This window comes from Festucalex cinctus, chromosome 12 (assembly GCF_051991245.1).
Source record: "Festucalex cinctus isolate MCC-2025b chromosome 12, RoL_Fcin_1.0, whole genome shotgun sequence".
In the NCBI taxonomy this organism is placed as follows: domain Eukaryota; kingdom Metazoa; phylum Chordata; class Actinopteri; order Syngnathiformes; family Syngnathidae; genus Festucalex; species Festucalex cinctus.
Window position 1 is genome coordinate 10,048,775 of NC_135422.1, and position 16,075 is coordinate 10,064,849.

The following is a 16,075-nucleotide window of genomic DNA, read 5'->3' on the forward strand; positions in this document are numbered from 1 at the left end:
GTATTTCCCAAAATATCTCAAAACACAATCCAAGTATGAGCAGTGTGAAAAATAGTCCTGTGTTTAGTGTAGTGTTTTGATTAACATTTTGTGTGTTTGTGTGAGAAAATATTGGAATACGAGCTGGTGATTCTCTTGCCGTCTTTTGAAAACGGGGACCATTACCAGCAGGAGGTCAAGGACTCTGGGATTAGTGCCTGATTTGTTCTGGCCCGTTACGATTTAGGTGGTGGGGAGGGACACACTTTGAATTTGGAACATTACCACTCACTGGGATTCTGTGGAAACTTGATCAGTGGCGCGCTGAAAGCTGCATCCTCACCTGTCAGCGGCGTACCTTCTCGTCTCCGGGGTCACCGGGTGGTTGCCACCCAGGACGGAATGCAATGCGGATGATGTTTGTGTGTATGATTCATTCCCTGTGTAATTACAGGGTGTCCTCTCATTTTTAGCAGCTGACTATTCAAACAGGTGCTGGGGAGATGTGCCTGAACAGGGCATGCTTACGTCTATACAGTGTGTGTATAGACGTGTGTGTCATAGTATCTATTTTCAAACAGTGGCATCTTTGTATTATAATGACACACAAAAGTTGTACTGTTTTGAATAGGTCAAATTATTTGTCACATATTAAGTAATATGCATTTCTTAAATATGTATGAGGGTGGATTAAACATTTCTAGCGATGCAAAGACACAAATTTGCAGCTAATAATTCAGTCTCAGAAATAAAAATAGTTTCATCCACTTGTTGCTTAGTGTCAAGGTCCAATTTGTGAAAACATCACATTAGATTAATGGTTCTTAAGTGTGGTCAGTTGACGACCGATTGTTCTTGTTGTGGTTCAGAATGTCAAGTTGGGATCAGCTGCTGCTCAGTGGAAAGGCATATCTATTATAGTGGCACACAGGGTCACTATTTGCCTTTTGACTGTTAGCAGTTTTCAATAAGTAACTGCACATTATATCAACAGTTTATAATTGCTTCATTGATTTTTACCATGTTTAACTCATTCACTGCCATTGACGGAAAAAGACGTCAAATGATGCATTTTTTGCTGGTCTGGCAATGAATGTGTTAATAAATAACTTTAAAAAAAAAAATCAAAGTGGCCCTTGCAGCTTTCTATTTTTCTGTATGTGGCCCTCAGAGGAAAAAGTTTGGACACCCCTGGTCTATGGGGAAATACAGTAGGCCGCACTGATCTATAGGACTCAATGAAGCAGCACTCTCCGAAGGCACTATAGGATGTATATGGACAAAACAATAGTGTGTGTGTCATGCCAGAAAAAAAAAAAAAAAAAAAAGATAAATCTATCTCATTAATCCCTTCCTCTCCCGGGCTGACTGTCCCTTCTGTGGGAAATCGGACAGTAAAAGTACTTGGATGGTCACTTTGTGCATCATTACGAGTACTCAGAGGAAGAATAGTGAGTATGGATGTTTGTAATATTGTTTTACTGGTCTTATAATAATTAGGGATGTTCGATACCACTTTTTTTCAGACCGATACCGATACTCAGACCCCCGGTATTCACCGATACCGATACCAACTGCCGATACCAGTAGTACATTTTGACAAATAAAAAAAATCACTAAAATATATTTTTAAACAAATATATTTCCTTTAATTTTGACACAAAAAAACAGCACAGTCAGTCTTCAATAGTCTTAACGCTCAAAATAAAACACAAAAATGCTCTTTTAGTTTAAGATTCACAATTTTGAAGTATTTCCAAACCGGTGAAGTTTTGGTGAAAAACTGCTGCAAGCTAGCGCCAGTTACAGGCAAGGAGGACTCACTTAACGTTTTCCCCCTCTGACATCGGTCGCTTGTACTCGTCTGCGTCACGAGTACTCGAGTACTTGAAAAAAGGCTGGTATCGGCCCGCTACCGATGCCTGGTATCGGTACTCGCCCATCCCTAATAATAATGATAATAAATGAAGTTGTGTTGATAAATGATTAAGTGGTCTCTTTTGAAGCTGTGATTGATTTAAAATTCATTTTTTTGGACTGAAATGGAATAATATGGTTTGTATTAAATCAAACTAGTGGTGTGACAAAGGATCTGCATCACTGAGGCAAATATAAATAACTCCAGTTATGATACAGCAAGATTCACACCAGTTACGATTCGATTCACATGACATACGACGTGATACAATTCACTTCAATTCAGATACAATCCAATTCACTTGAATTATGATGCAGTATAATGTGATTCACTCCAGTTGCTATGCAATATGATGTAATTATGTGTAATTGTATTACACAATATGATTCATTCCAATTACTATATGATTCAGCTCACTTAAGATAAAGTAATGTAGGCGTAATATTCAAGAATCCTTTTTTGACAAGTGTTCCTGCTTTGGTCACATACAGTAGATATTATTAAATATCATTCAGTTGTATTGTGTTGTGTTTTATTACCCTTTGTAAAATATCACGTTAATGTCATGTAAGAAGTCTGGATGATTTTCATCCTCACATTCAAACTTGCATTCACTCTATGCCATCTCCACTCTAATAAAGGATTGATGATGTGGACAGTCCCTGTCATTTGGCAACGTATTGTAGATGCCATTGATTTTGTTTTACTTTAAAATTACATTGATTTCCCCACCCCTCCATATGAGATGGCCAAGGAGTCCATAAAAGAGATAAAGAGGTCATAACCATTTTACCAGCCTGTAGTCTCCCTCACAAAGATTTAGGAGGCCGTGAAAGGGTGATGGTTAAAAATAAGGCTTGTTGAGTATGCTGCAAACGGATAGAAATGTGCCTGTTAAAAAAAAAAATAAAATAAAAATGTCAATACGTTTGATAGATTTTTTTTCACAGGAGTTTCTATTGAAATGTTTTATATCTCTCAAGGAACATCACAAAGGATAAAATTAGTTTAGACTCACCAGGGCTGAAACCCAAGTTGATTGCAAATTCAATTAGAAGTGCATTCCTCTCCTCATTTTAAAGGTTGGCGGACATTTGATACACCTGAAGCCACATGATTTCCCTATGGATAAGGACACTAAATGTCAAGTTTGGGCCTTAAATGTTTGTTTACCCTTTTGTAAAGTTCCACCACGGTCCCTCGTGGACCGTACGGTTTCCAAAGCATTCAGTGCTTTAGTTGTGTTTGGCTTCCACTCACAAGGAAAATTAGTTTGAGGAATTGCAATGTTTAGAATTGCAATCTGGGTTGCTAAATTAGAAAAGGACACATTTGTTACTAGTGAGAAATAAATATGCCATTGGAAATAACATTCTTGACCTCACATTCGTCTTAACAACAAACAAATGCAGTCCTATATGTTAATGTTTTAATGTGGATTATGTATTGAGTAGGGGTGTGAATTGCCTCGTACCTGACGATTCGATTCGTATCACGATTCACAGGTCACGATTCGATTCGATACCGATTAATCCCGATACGAATTTCTAAGTCGATTGTTGCGATTTTTTTTCATTCAAATTTAGAAAATACTAATCAGTAAGCTTGTAGAGTGTAAGATTTATATGAAAATGTATTATTTATTTATCTGAAATTTCAGTCTTATAGAGGTTGTAATCTGTTTCATGTTTAAACAGCATTAAAATAAAATATTAAGGCTTAATGTTCCGTTCATATAACATTCTTCCATGCTTAAGGTGTGAATCCTAAAAAAAAAAAAAAAAAAAAAAAAAAAAAAAAAAAAAAAAAATCGATTTTGCCTATTATTGAATCGATTCGAGAATCGCGCGATGTAGTATCGCGATATATCGCCGAATCGATTTTTTTTTTTAACACCCCTAGTATTGAGTCTAATTGGTCCATGTTGTGTTGTTGACAGCAAAAACATGGTTACTAATTCATCTCCTCACTTTCCACCTTGGACACCCTCGGGCCTGAACAAGGGCGTAAGAGGTGAAGCTACATTTCAGTCCTGTCAATGTTTCAATTCACCTGTCAGGATGACGACGGACGTGCGAGCGCTTGTTTGCCCTTTCAGTCGTCCTTAGCTGGGGTTCACGCTCTGAAGACCATCCCCTCATGAGAAGGAAGCATCTCTTCCAAAAAGTTCTTCCTCCTGAGATGTCATTTTCCTCACTTCTGATAAGGGCGGGAATATGAGAAGAGAAAAGGGCGAAGTTGCTCTCTCTGTGAGGTTAAAGGTCCAATTCTTTTATTTTTTTATTTTTTATTTTTATTTTTATTTGTTTCACGGCTAGGTTTTTCTTATATGTGGCGACGGATTCAGCTAAGTCTTAAAGCTGCTGGGTCAGAAATAGCCCAATTTGGGGAGAAAATTGGACCCACCCACTTTTTGGGTCAATTTGACCCAACTTTCCGGTTTGTTATTGTCAGGTTCATCAATACTGACACTTTTATAATAATTTCACACAGACACAAAAAGGAGAGAAAGACACCTGAATACCTTCACACGCTAGCGAGGAGAACTGTGCCATACAATTCAAACCTATGCTTCCAAAACAGTCCCTCTGAACCCTCTCTTTTTATTCAGATTGCCTGAGACTCAAAATACTAAGGGGAGGGGAACCGGGAACACAAAACAACCCTTTTTTTTTGTCTAAAATAAGACAATTAGAAGACAATTACTTGATAGTGTTACAAATTAAACTACAGGCACCTTATTTTTTCATTTAGTGGAGTTCTGGTTCTTTGGCTTATCATATTTTAAGTATTATATACATTTCCATTCATGTACAGAACATATTAAGAATACTGCATTGCTCTTATGTTCATATTTCAGCAATATTGGTTATCTGGCAGTTTTTTTTGTAAATCTCCAATATCGGTATCAGCCTCTGCCCCAAAAATCCCATTTCATTTCTGTTGGCCTCTAATGTGGTTGCTCCACAGTGTTGTGTGCCTCCAACTTTTTCATCTTTATCTGAGCTTGCTTGTTTGTTCATTTATTTATTTATGTATCTATTTATTTATTTATTTATTTATTTAATTTAGTTTTACATTCTGACAGCAATTGTCCCTTCGCTTAATAGATGCCTCACACTGTCTGCAGGAGAGAAAACTACTTTTTTTTTTTTTTTTTTAATCTCGTGATCAGTGCACATCAGGAAATGATGGTTTGTATATTTCGTGAGAGTCACGAAAAAGACAGGGAAATAAGATTATAGTGCGATGGGATGCGTGTGGGATCGTGTAAGAAATGGTAAAAAATGAATCTATGATTGCCTTTTACATGTTACAGATGCGCGAGATCAACACAAGAGGTAAAGAAATAGCATTTCAAAGCCAGTTGTTGACATTCATCTCCGGCAAATCCGCACCGTAGCGTCAGATAATACCACTGAAATAAATCCGACTGTGTGCGGTCTGTGCTTGAAAGTTACTTTCTGTACTTATTTAACTCATTTGTCAAGAAGTTACAAGACGTCCTGGCTAGAGTCTTTAAGGATATCGGCTGCAAAGCACACGACAAGATGCTTTGTGATACATTTGTGATCCATTTTTCCAATCAAAGGCACATTTTTCAACTCATGTCCGAACATTATGCGTAACTTTGTATTCCTGTTTCACCACTTTGTGGAACTCTCCAGACTGAGTTAGTTATTTGCAATCAATCTCCATTATTCCCATATCAAAAATAATGGGAAGTGATTTATGACATAGCTCACTTTGTGGTTCATTCTGTTCATCTTTTTATTATTACAACATTGTTGTATGACTCTGTGGTCATTGTCACGTTGGTTGAGTGAAATCTATACTGGGATTTATTTTAGCCTATTTTAGGGGTAAGGCAGGCGCAGCAAAAATATCAAAAGAGACCACGTGGTAATATTTACCGATTTGGCGTTGTCATTTCCTGATTTGTCGCAAAGTTCGGATTATGCTGGCAGCACGATTAGAATTAGCAAAGTTGTCAGGAGAGAGAGCATGTGTCATGTGGTCAGGCATGGAGCAGTTGATGGCTCACCTCGGAGAAAAGACCACAAATTTGGCGAATTGGAGATCCAGGCAAGTCATCCTGACCTAAAAATTAGGTTTAGGCATTGGTGAAGGCCATTATATCGCTCCTGGAGTTGTTACTGCCATTAACCCTACCCCTCCTCCAACGCTTTTCAATATTGTCAGGACTCACGAGGTTGTCTCCACGGCAATGAGACGATGTGTTTCAAATGCCTATCATCGGCTACCCCTGTCCCTTTTCCGTCCTCTTTCGCTGTGCAGGTGCGCTGGGAGATGACGGGCACCGATTTATGGCTACTCATTTGGCCCCCTACCTCACTTCCACAACTTCAAGTATTTGAGTCATTGTTTATTATGACGTCTCACTCTAGTTAGTAAGCAGATGTTTGTCCTCTTTGGTTCTGTTCTGTGTCAGAGCCATATAAAAACACAGTTAATCCTTTTGATTGATGCATCATGTTGCTGTTGTTTTGCCCATTGTTCTCAAATCCCTCTTTTTTTTTTTTTTTTTGTCTTTTGTCTTCACTGCCTCTCCATCTCAAACTGACTTCGAAAAACACCTGACTGTTACCTGACTTTGTGCTGTTGAGTATCCTAGCTTGTCAGAAATAATGGACTCATATCTTGCAGAAATGGACTATGACTGCGAGGCGGGGTCCACGTCGCCGCCCGCTCTCCATCAGCTGCTAGAAAACTTCCACAAGGGAACTTGTGGAAAAAAATCCTTTTGTGTCGGTCTACTCTCCTCCTTTTTCTTCCCTGTCATCCTTTGATCACGTCAGGTTTCTTGTTCTCCTCGGCCCTCCAGGGCCTGACGCCACACTTTCACCCCCTATCACCTTCAGGCCCGCTCCGCCCCAACCCCGGAAAGAGCACCAGTCAGGTGACTTGGGGGGGTGAAAATCCACCGTTTACTCTGATGCTTTTGATCAGTGTTTTCCTTAATATTTTCACCTTGAAACACTCATGAGTAAAACAATAAAATAGATGAAATAATACCGTTAAAGGTTATAAACAGATGCTGTATAAAAAAAATCATGCATTTTTTTTAGTTAAGAATTTTTTTTAAATAATTCTTATGTTGCCTAATTTATATTTAAAGTTCATGACAAAATTATCGTTTTGTTTTTTTTGTTTTTTACCAAACACATTAGTATTTTTTTAAGTGATGTAACAGTATGCTACTAGTAAAAAAAATGACAAAAAATAAAAAATAATTATTAAATAAATGTTATTAGGTTTATGTTACAAGAGTGGGGAGAAAAATAACAGTAAACAGTACAAAAACATGTTTTAAAATAAAAAATATTTAGAAAAAAAACAATATTCACTAAAATTCAAAAGTAATAAAAGTTGGTTAAAAGGACAGAAAATGACAGATATGTCAAAGAAGCTAGAAATAAAATGTATGTATAAAATATATACAGTGCTACAACTACTACTAGTAATAATAATAATAAAAATAACAAAATGAGTTGAAAAAAATTGAAGAAATAAAATATCTATTACGATGTGTGCAGAAATATACTAGAATAATATATATTTTGATGGTAAACAATACATTTGAAAAAATAAGTTATAGCATCAACAGTAAATTAAAAAATATGTAATTTTAGTTAGAAATAAAAATAAAACAATGGCGTGAATAACAAAAGTGAAAAAATTAGAAAAATATGGCAAAAAGTCCTTTCCACTCGAATTTACAGAAAACATTTTTTGATTGTTACTCAGAAAATAAACATAAATAATTATTAAATTAATTAATAATAATTAAAAACATTTTAAAAAATTAGAAACTTTAGTAAAAAAAAATGATAATGAAGTGAAATCAACATGTCTAAAACAGAAAAAAAGACAAGATGTGTAGATTTTTTTTTCTTCATTTTTGTGGTAGTTGTGAATCTCACATGTTGCATTCACTGACCCTCATCCTGGCTCTGAAAACCTATTAGCCTATGTTTTTGCACTTTCTAGTTGGTTGTGTTTGCCCAGCCCTCCTCATTCCAACACTGCCCTCTCCTTTCTGTATACTTGCAGTGTTGTTGGCCCACTTTTAAACGCGCCGAAAGTCTGTCAATACTCTGGATGCGATCCGTTAGGATCCACCGCTGTCAGTGGGCAGCCGAGGCCTCCGATCCAATCGGCGCGGCCGGCGGTCGGCCATTCCGGCCCATTGATAAAGTGTCACGGACCCCGGCGCTTTGATTAGCCCTTCGACTAATGCCATGCTAAGCAGAAACATTACTCTGCCTAGCGGGGAGGATGAGGAGCGAGGGAGGGAGAGAAAGAGAGAAAATGTACTCTACAGGGAAATTAAGCAATGCGGATGAAATGGCGAAGCGAGGAACTTGTTGGATAAATTAACAACGCAATTACATTACATGACACGGCAGCAAGATGGATGAGGAAAACTTGGCCGCTGTTCTGTTCTGTTTTCCAAATTGCAATTTATTTGAGGGCTCTAATGGATGCTGTATTAAAACATCTCGGGCCGCGGTCAGATTTCATTGTGTGTCACCTCCAGGTGATTGATGAGCCTCTCTTCCACGCCCCTTGACCCCCCCCACCCAACCCGTTTCCCCGCATACACACACCACTTTACTCCAGCGTTCCCCTCCAGGCTGCACTCACAACACATTTATTGGGAATTCCAAACACAAGGGTCCGAATATATTACCCTGATATGCTTATTGCTTCTTTTACGCCATCTGTTTTTAAACAATAGCAGTTGTGGCTTCCAAAATGATCAAATTAGCGTTCCCCATTGAAATGAATGGAAATGCCTTTAATTCATTCCAGCCAGCCAAAAGACCATACCAAAAATGTGCGCCACATGTTTTTTAATTAGGAAAATAGCACTAACAATAGGATTAACAAACACAAGAAAATTAATCTGTATTAAAATAAACAATATCTGATTTATTATACATAAATTATCACCATACTGCACATAAATTTTTTGATGATCACAGCAGAAGAGATGCAGTCACAACTCAACTGCACTAATATTTGATCATTCTTTGCAGAGGATAAAGAATATATATACATATATGCTAGTGTGTATTATTGCTGGCTGTCTGCATGTCTTGCTACAATTGGTGATCAAATATAAGTTGTTTAAAGGTTGAGAGCAATATCGACGCTAGTTTTGATCGTGTGTCTATGAGTTTTCCATTATGTTAGAATCAAGCTAGCAGACTTTCGTAGGAGAAAGTTACGTGTAATTTTCTTTGTTTTACGTTTACTTTGGCAATAAAAGCATATTTGGCTTCTTTTGTTAATTGTATCTGTTATAGACTTAGACTTAGATTTAGACTTGAATTTATCGATCCCTTTGGGATGGCTCCCTCTGGGAAATTTACTCATTTGCTTCCAAAAACGTATAAACATGTTCTATTTTAAATATTGCCATGGTCCCAAAAACATATTTTATAGTTTGTTTGTTTTTGTATGTTTTTTTTGTTTTTTTTATGCTAGAGCATACGGAAGGCTTTGATGCAGCCTCTGACCTGAAGCGGTTGCTTAAAGCAATGGTAATTATTCCAAAAAAACGTCCAGCAGGTGGCAGCAGAGATCATCCAGGGCCATGTTGCAACAATCTCATTTTCAGCAAGTTTGTGAATAATGATGAAACTTAGCTTTATTCTCATGCTAATTGCTGCAAAATGGAAACAGATACAAACATACTATTTTTTTTCCTGATGAAATAAGAGACTCTAATCTTTCTTTTGGTAGCTTCTGTGTTTTTATAGCAATAAAACACAATATTCTGTGGGCCTTGCCAAATCAGTCAAAATCCAGTGAAACAGCTGGGAGCAAAGGGGGTTGCTTTAGTGAAAATGGCTGCGAGTGAATGAGTTAACATATTGTTTACTTAATTATTCCATATTTTTTTTATTTGCCCATATTTTTCAAAAACTACCAGTAAAACTGACAATTTTGAAAAATTTAACTAAATGAATATTGGTTTGAAAGAACCAGATTAAAGATAAAAAAAAAAGAGAAATATTTGCCTTCCCACTAGGTGTGGGCCTAATAATAGAATCTCAATTAACATCTTAAATCGTGATCTACTCGCCGTTTATTCCCCTCGCAGTGATAACGGCAGCGATTCCTCGTTGATCACAACTGTTTGCATAGCTGGAGAAAATGCATTAGGCACATCTGGAAGTCATCGGCGGCTCGGTTACGGCGCTATCGTCGCGGCTTTACATCACCGTTGCTAATGACTCACAGCGCGAGGGGGAAGAAGCACACGCTATCTGCTTTGAACTGCCGAGCTTTTCCTCGGATGGCAACCCAATCCTTGATGGGCCCTTTCGTCATATCTCCCTCCCATTCCCTCTCCCAGACGTTAACGGCATTCCGCCGGATGACATCAGCGAGCGCGCTTCCAAGCCACAAGGCCATAAACAGCTTTGGGGTTTTTTTCTTTGCAGGTTTGTTTTAGATGTGAGTAAAGGGATACATCGTGAATGTGGTGTGCTGACGAGACTTCAAAGGTATTAAAATGAACAAAAACTAACAAAATACTGGAAATAAAATTAAAAGTGTAAAAAAACATTTTCATTAATAAAATAAAAAAATGCTTTTAAGATTAAAACTAATTAAAACTGCATTTTACGTTATGAAACTATTAGTATGGCAAAATGGTCCTTTTTTTATATTATAATTTATAATTAATACAGGAAGTTTCGGAGTTCATTTTAAATGTATTTATTTCGCTTTACAGTACGGTTGTAAAGAAGAAGTCTAACAGTTGTTTGGGAACTGCAGTTTACTTTTTTTTTTATTACCAATATTTATTTACATTTTTTAAATCATAGACTCACAAATTCCCCATGTTTTAAAAAAACTAAACCTAATAAAAACATAAATTAAAACAAGACACTAATAAATAACAACTAACTGAATAAAAAATAAAAATCAACACAGAATGAAAACAAACTATAATGAAAAAAATTCATTTAGCTGAAATGTCTTTCAATGCAGTTGGCTCCGATTCCGATCCATGATGGGAAGAAGGTTCAAAACAAACACGCTAAGGACATTTGAACTCAGGTGCATCCATCGTAAATATGAAATTATAATTCACAATGACTGGCTGTATCCACACAAAATGAGCACGTACAAATGTGCAGGAGCATCTGGCTAAATGATATCATGCTGGAAGTTATGATTGAGGCTTTGAGTGAATGTTTATATTCAGGCAAGATGAGGAAAACTTCAGTTGTGGCTTCCCGTCATATTCCCAACGTGTGAATGCCGTGATTATTTTTATTTTAAAACAGGAAGCTCATTCATATGCACAACCACGAATGTCCACATGACGCCCCTTCTTTTGTGCTATGCAAAGTGGTACCGTCATGTATTTGTTTACTCTAGTCCCAACAGTTTTCTCTTTGGCGGTTTTGGTGAAATTTGCCTTGATTTACCGTTTTCTCAAAGTCCATTAAGAGTGACAGCTGCGAGGAGTTCCTTTTGGCTTTTGGAGGGGTTGTCTAAACAAAGTTGGGGCCTTGTAAAATAGCGAAGGTTATCTCGGCATCATCCGGATGACGGCTGAGGAAGACCACCTGCTCTGGAAATAGGCCCACTCTGGTTCCCAAGACTCGCCAGAATAGTTACTTGTATGGGATTCACATTATTATTATTATTATTATTATTATTATTATTATTATTATTATTTGTGTGACTTTTAAAAAGTCCCAACATTTTGGACTTCCTACTAGAGCACATTTAAGACCCGTAAAATGACCATTTAAAGTGAAAGTCAACCTTAAACGTTTCTTGACAATAATGTATGTGACCTCACTAGTCTAAACATGACATTCTGATTAATACTACATTTATGGAATATGAGATGTGAGGCAAAATCCAGCAGTTTTGGTCTATCTCAGGGGGCGGCCATTTTGCCACTTGCTGTCGACTGAAGATGACATCATAGTTGCTCAGGGTTGAGGCAACAACCAATCACAGCTCATCTGTTTTCTGAAGCTGCGCTGTGATTGGTTGTTACTTGAGACCTCAACAACATTGATGTCATCTTCAGTCGACAGCAAGTGGCAAAATGGCCGCCGCCTGAGATGGACTGCTGGATTTTGCTGCTTAACTCATATTCCACTACACAATATTACCCAGAATGCCAATTTTAGACTAGTGGGGCTGCTTAGAACATATTATTGTAAAAAAAAAAGAAAAAAAAAAGTAGTGGGGTTGACTCCCCCTTTAGCATTTGTATGACAATATTTTTGGGGCGTTTCCAGACCAGACAAACCCCCGTAATAGAGAAACTTTGCATGTGATGTACAGGAAATATTTTTGCCCACTTGGGATTGATATCCTCACATTTTACAGTACTGTAGTATCTGTGCCTATCAATAACTGAATGCATGTGATTTTAAAAGGTGAGTTCTGGCTCCGGGTTGAGTGAGTCAGCATCAGTTGTGACAAGTGTGCTTGCTTTTAATTTATAATATTTAGTTTACAAATGTTTGAACTTTACCTATTTAAGAATGTTAAGTCAATGCATTTTGTATGTGTATATTGTTGAAACCTATTTTGGCCGTCGTCTTTGATGGACAAGAGGCTCAATACTAAAGTTTAGCATTCCCCTCTCCGCTCCTCATCCCCCCCCAAAAGCCTTTAAGAGGTTACAAAAAGCCCCCCCCCCCCCCCCCCGCTGCACATCAAAACAAACAACACATCCCCCCCCCCCCCCACACACACACACACACACACCCCGTCCCTGCCACATCATCCTCCATGACACGTGAGAGACAGCTCTGACCACAACAGTGGCCTCACTCAGCTTCTTTCATGGCAAAACGGCTGAGTGACTATTTACATGGAGCCCATCACAATGTAGCCATACTCAAATCATCCTTTCCCCCATTGAAATGAATGTAAATGCTATGAATCAGTTCTTGCTACACCAAAAAAAAAAATGTAATGTATTTTTTATAAAGACAATAGCACTCGATAGTCTCATTTATGTAAGAAATATAGTAGTAACATAATCATGCGTAATTTAACAGTTTGTACATTACAATTAATTTTAATTATGTGATCCATTGTCCACCTGGTGGCTGTATAATACTGACTTTGGAATATGCAGTACACAAAGAAAACACAACTGCTCAGTTAGCTGCAGTAATGTAAGTGTTTTTTTGGGAGGGGGGATTTTCGCAGATGATAAAGGAAATATGCGAGTGAGTATTATATTGTCTGTCTGTGTTGCTCCACTGCCTGTGTTCAAATATCCGTTGATTAAACAAATGATCCCCAACTACTGCTTTGCGGCCCAGGCATGAATATTTATTGCCAAAAATAGTAGCCAAACAATGACTCATTACAAAAATAAATTCATTTTAAAATGTAATAATAAAATGAAAATAACATGACAGCATTTTTTTTTATAAAAATTGAAAAATATGAATGAACATGTAATAAATAAAACATTATGTACATAAAAATATTAATACAAAAATAAACACTGAAATTAAAAATAAATAAATAAAAAACATTAAATTGTTCATAGCATAAATAACATTTTTAATCAACAGCAAAATAAAAATAATTGGAGCTCCACGACACCCATATGTAAAAATTTCACTCTGGAATCCAATCATATTTTTAATTATATAAATATATATAAACATTATATAAAACACAAAATTAATAATAATTAAAAATAAAATGTAATACTTTTTTGTTTTTTTTAAATGTATGGACCTTTATAGATTTTTAGAATAATTGAATTAAAAAGATAAAATCTCATTCAACAACAACAAAAATCTATTCTAAATGCAAGAAAAATGCAATGAAAATAAAAAGGATTTTGAAAAATATGAAGCACTTCACTTCATCCTGAAAGTTTCCACAAGGTGGGAGCTCATAACAAGCCACATTATCTAATTAGGCTTTCCTTACACCTTCTTAATAATTCATGCTATCAGCGAGTGTACAAGGAAGTGGGCTCCTCGTCCTCCCAGGAAGCCTTCGACAAGGATCATGTGTCCACTGTAAGTAAGGAAGTGTGAGCAACAATACATAGCAGCCTCATAAATAAATATGATGATTGTTAATGGGGTTTCATGTTACTTCATGCTGCCCCAATTGACCGTTATGTGCGACCGCCGTGGCAGCACGAGTGCAATGGTGGCTACATGTCCGTCCGCAAGGAGTCTGGCACCAGCGAGACCTCCCTCAATAGCAGGCCGGTCTCATTTTACACTTATTAAGAAGTATAAAGCGCCTTTATCACCCTGCAGATCACAATCCATTGATATCTATTATATCATCATTCTTAGTTTGTAATCTGAAGCAAAGGTGGCCACGTCATGTAACTGATGTAATTACATTGACATTTTGGGAGCTGGAAAAAGAATATAAAATGTAAATTTAAAATATAAAATTTCTGATTCCCTCAAAATTTAAGTCTCAGGTGCCGACTAGAAAACTATGGAGAAACAGGAGTTAATATTGACTCGCTATATACAGCTGTTGTTTTTTGTGGATGTTCACTTGCATTGAATTTATGACTCTGTCTTAATGTATGGCTTGAGTGGTGACTAGAAAACAAAGGTGAAACAGGAGGCTTATTTTGATGAGAAATATTCTGTTGTTATAGTCGATTTCATCACTCATGTTTGAAATTCTGATTCCTTCTTAATTGATGGCTACTATGGGGGAAGAAGGAGGCTTATTTTAACTTACAGTGCACTAATTCTTATACTTTCAAGATTATCACTCATTTTTAATTCTAATTTATTCAGAATTTACGACTTGAGTGGTGAATAGAAAACTTTGGGGAAACAGGCAGGCTTATCTTAACATGCAGTATACTATTTATTTATTTATTTATTTAAGGATAAGCAGTCATAATAAATTAATCACTTTTTTTTTAATGTATGGCTCAAGTGCTGACGAGAAAACAATGTGATTCTTGCACTTCTGCTTAAAGCAGCCATTTTTGACAGTCAAACATTAATATTTTTCCTATAATAAATTTGATATTCTCATTATTTTTCACATACAATTGGTACTTTTAAAAATACATTTTTGAAACCTGCTGTTGACTGAAAATGACATCACAAGGGTTCAGATAACCAATCACAGCTGTGAATGTCACATGGCCAAACCTAGAAAACAGGTGAGCTGTGATTGGTTACCTGAGCTTTTGTGATGTCATTTTCAGTCGACGGCAAGTTGCAAAATGTGTTTTTAAAGGTACTAATTGCACGTGAAAAATAATGAAAGTATCAAATTCATTATAGACAAAATCTTAATTTGTTATTGCTATAATCGGCTAAATAAATGAAGTATCTCTTTAAACACGTGACTATTTTCCTTAAAATTGAAAATGATGCAGCCTTTTTGAAAATACTTTTTTTTTTTTTTTCCCCCTCCAATTCTGTGTCTTGCTGGAACTTCCCTTTTGCGAATATAAACTGTCTGTGCTTATCCTGGCATTGCTAAACATGGTGAAGTCAGGCAGCATCTGGCCTTAAGAGCCGTGTTTATTTTTCTACTGTATGAGAGCGAGGTGATATTTTTTGGTGGTTTTTGGGACGTTTCTTCTTCTTCCTCTTCCAATAAATCACCGGAGACGTTCTATAAACGTACTTTAGCAGGACCGCGCACGTCCACTTGCACTGTTATGATTACGAGTGTGAGGCAGAAGTGTTAATATTCCGTCTGTATCCCGCTGAGGTGTAGCTCACGTCTGTCATCTTTTTTTTTTTTTTTTTTTTTTTTTTCCCTCACAGCCGTGTGAAGTGTTTCTGCATGCTTGTATCTCCCCCTCCAGGACGAGCTGCGTTCTAGTCCCTGCACTGCCACAACATGAACCAAGCACATTTCCATCTCCGCCGTCGGATTCTTCAATCTGTCATTGCAATCACTGTCGGTCGAAAAAAAAAGTCCAAAATAAAACATCCCGCAGCCAAATGACGCTCCGGTGTGTGACAAAATAGTCGGAGGCGGTAGGCCGGGGCAATTTGCCTGGAATCTGTTATTCCCATCCCAGGCTCTCGTTTCGGTTTTCCCCAGCGCCCGCCTGAGCTGATAACAAGTCTGCGCGTTGGGTGGAATGATGGATGGACTTTAGCCACGGGCTTGTCAGGAGGGTGCGGGGCC

The 16,075-nt window shown here is 37.2% G+C and overlaps 1 long non-coding RNA gene across 2 annotated transcripts in view; it reads left to right on the top strand.

The window, feature by feature from the left end:
- The window catches only part of LOC144032059 (uncharacterized), a 122,251-nt gene that overhangs the window by 63,340 nt on the left and 42,836 nt on the right, over positions 1-16,075 (top strand). The window lies entirely within an intron of this gene.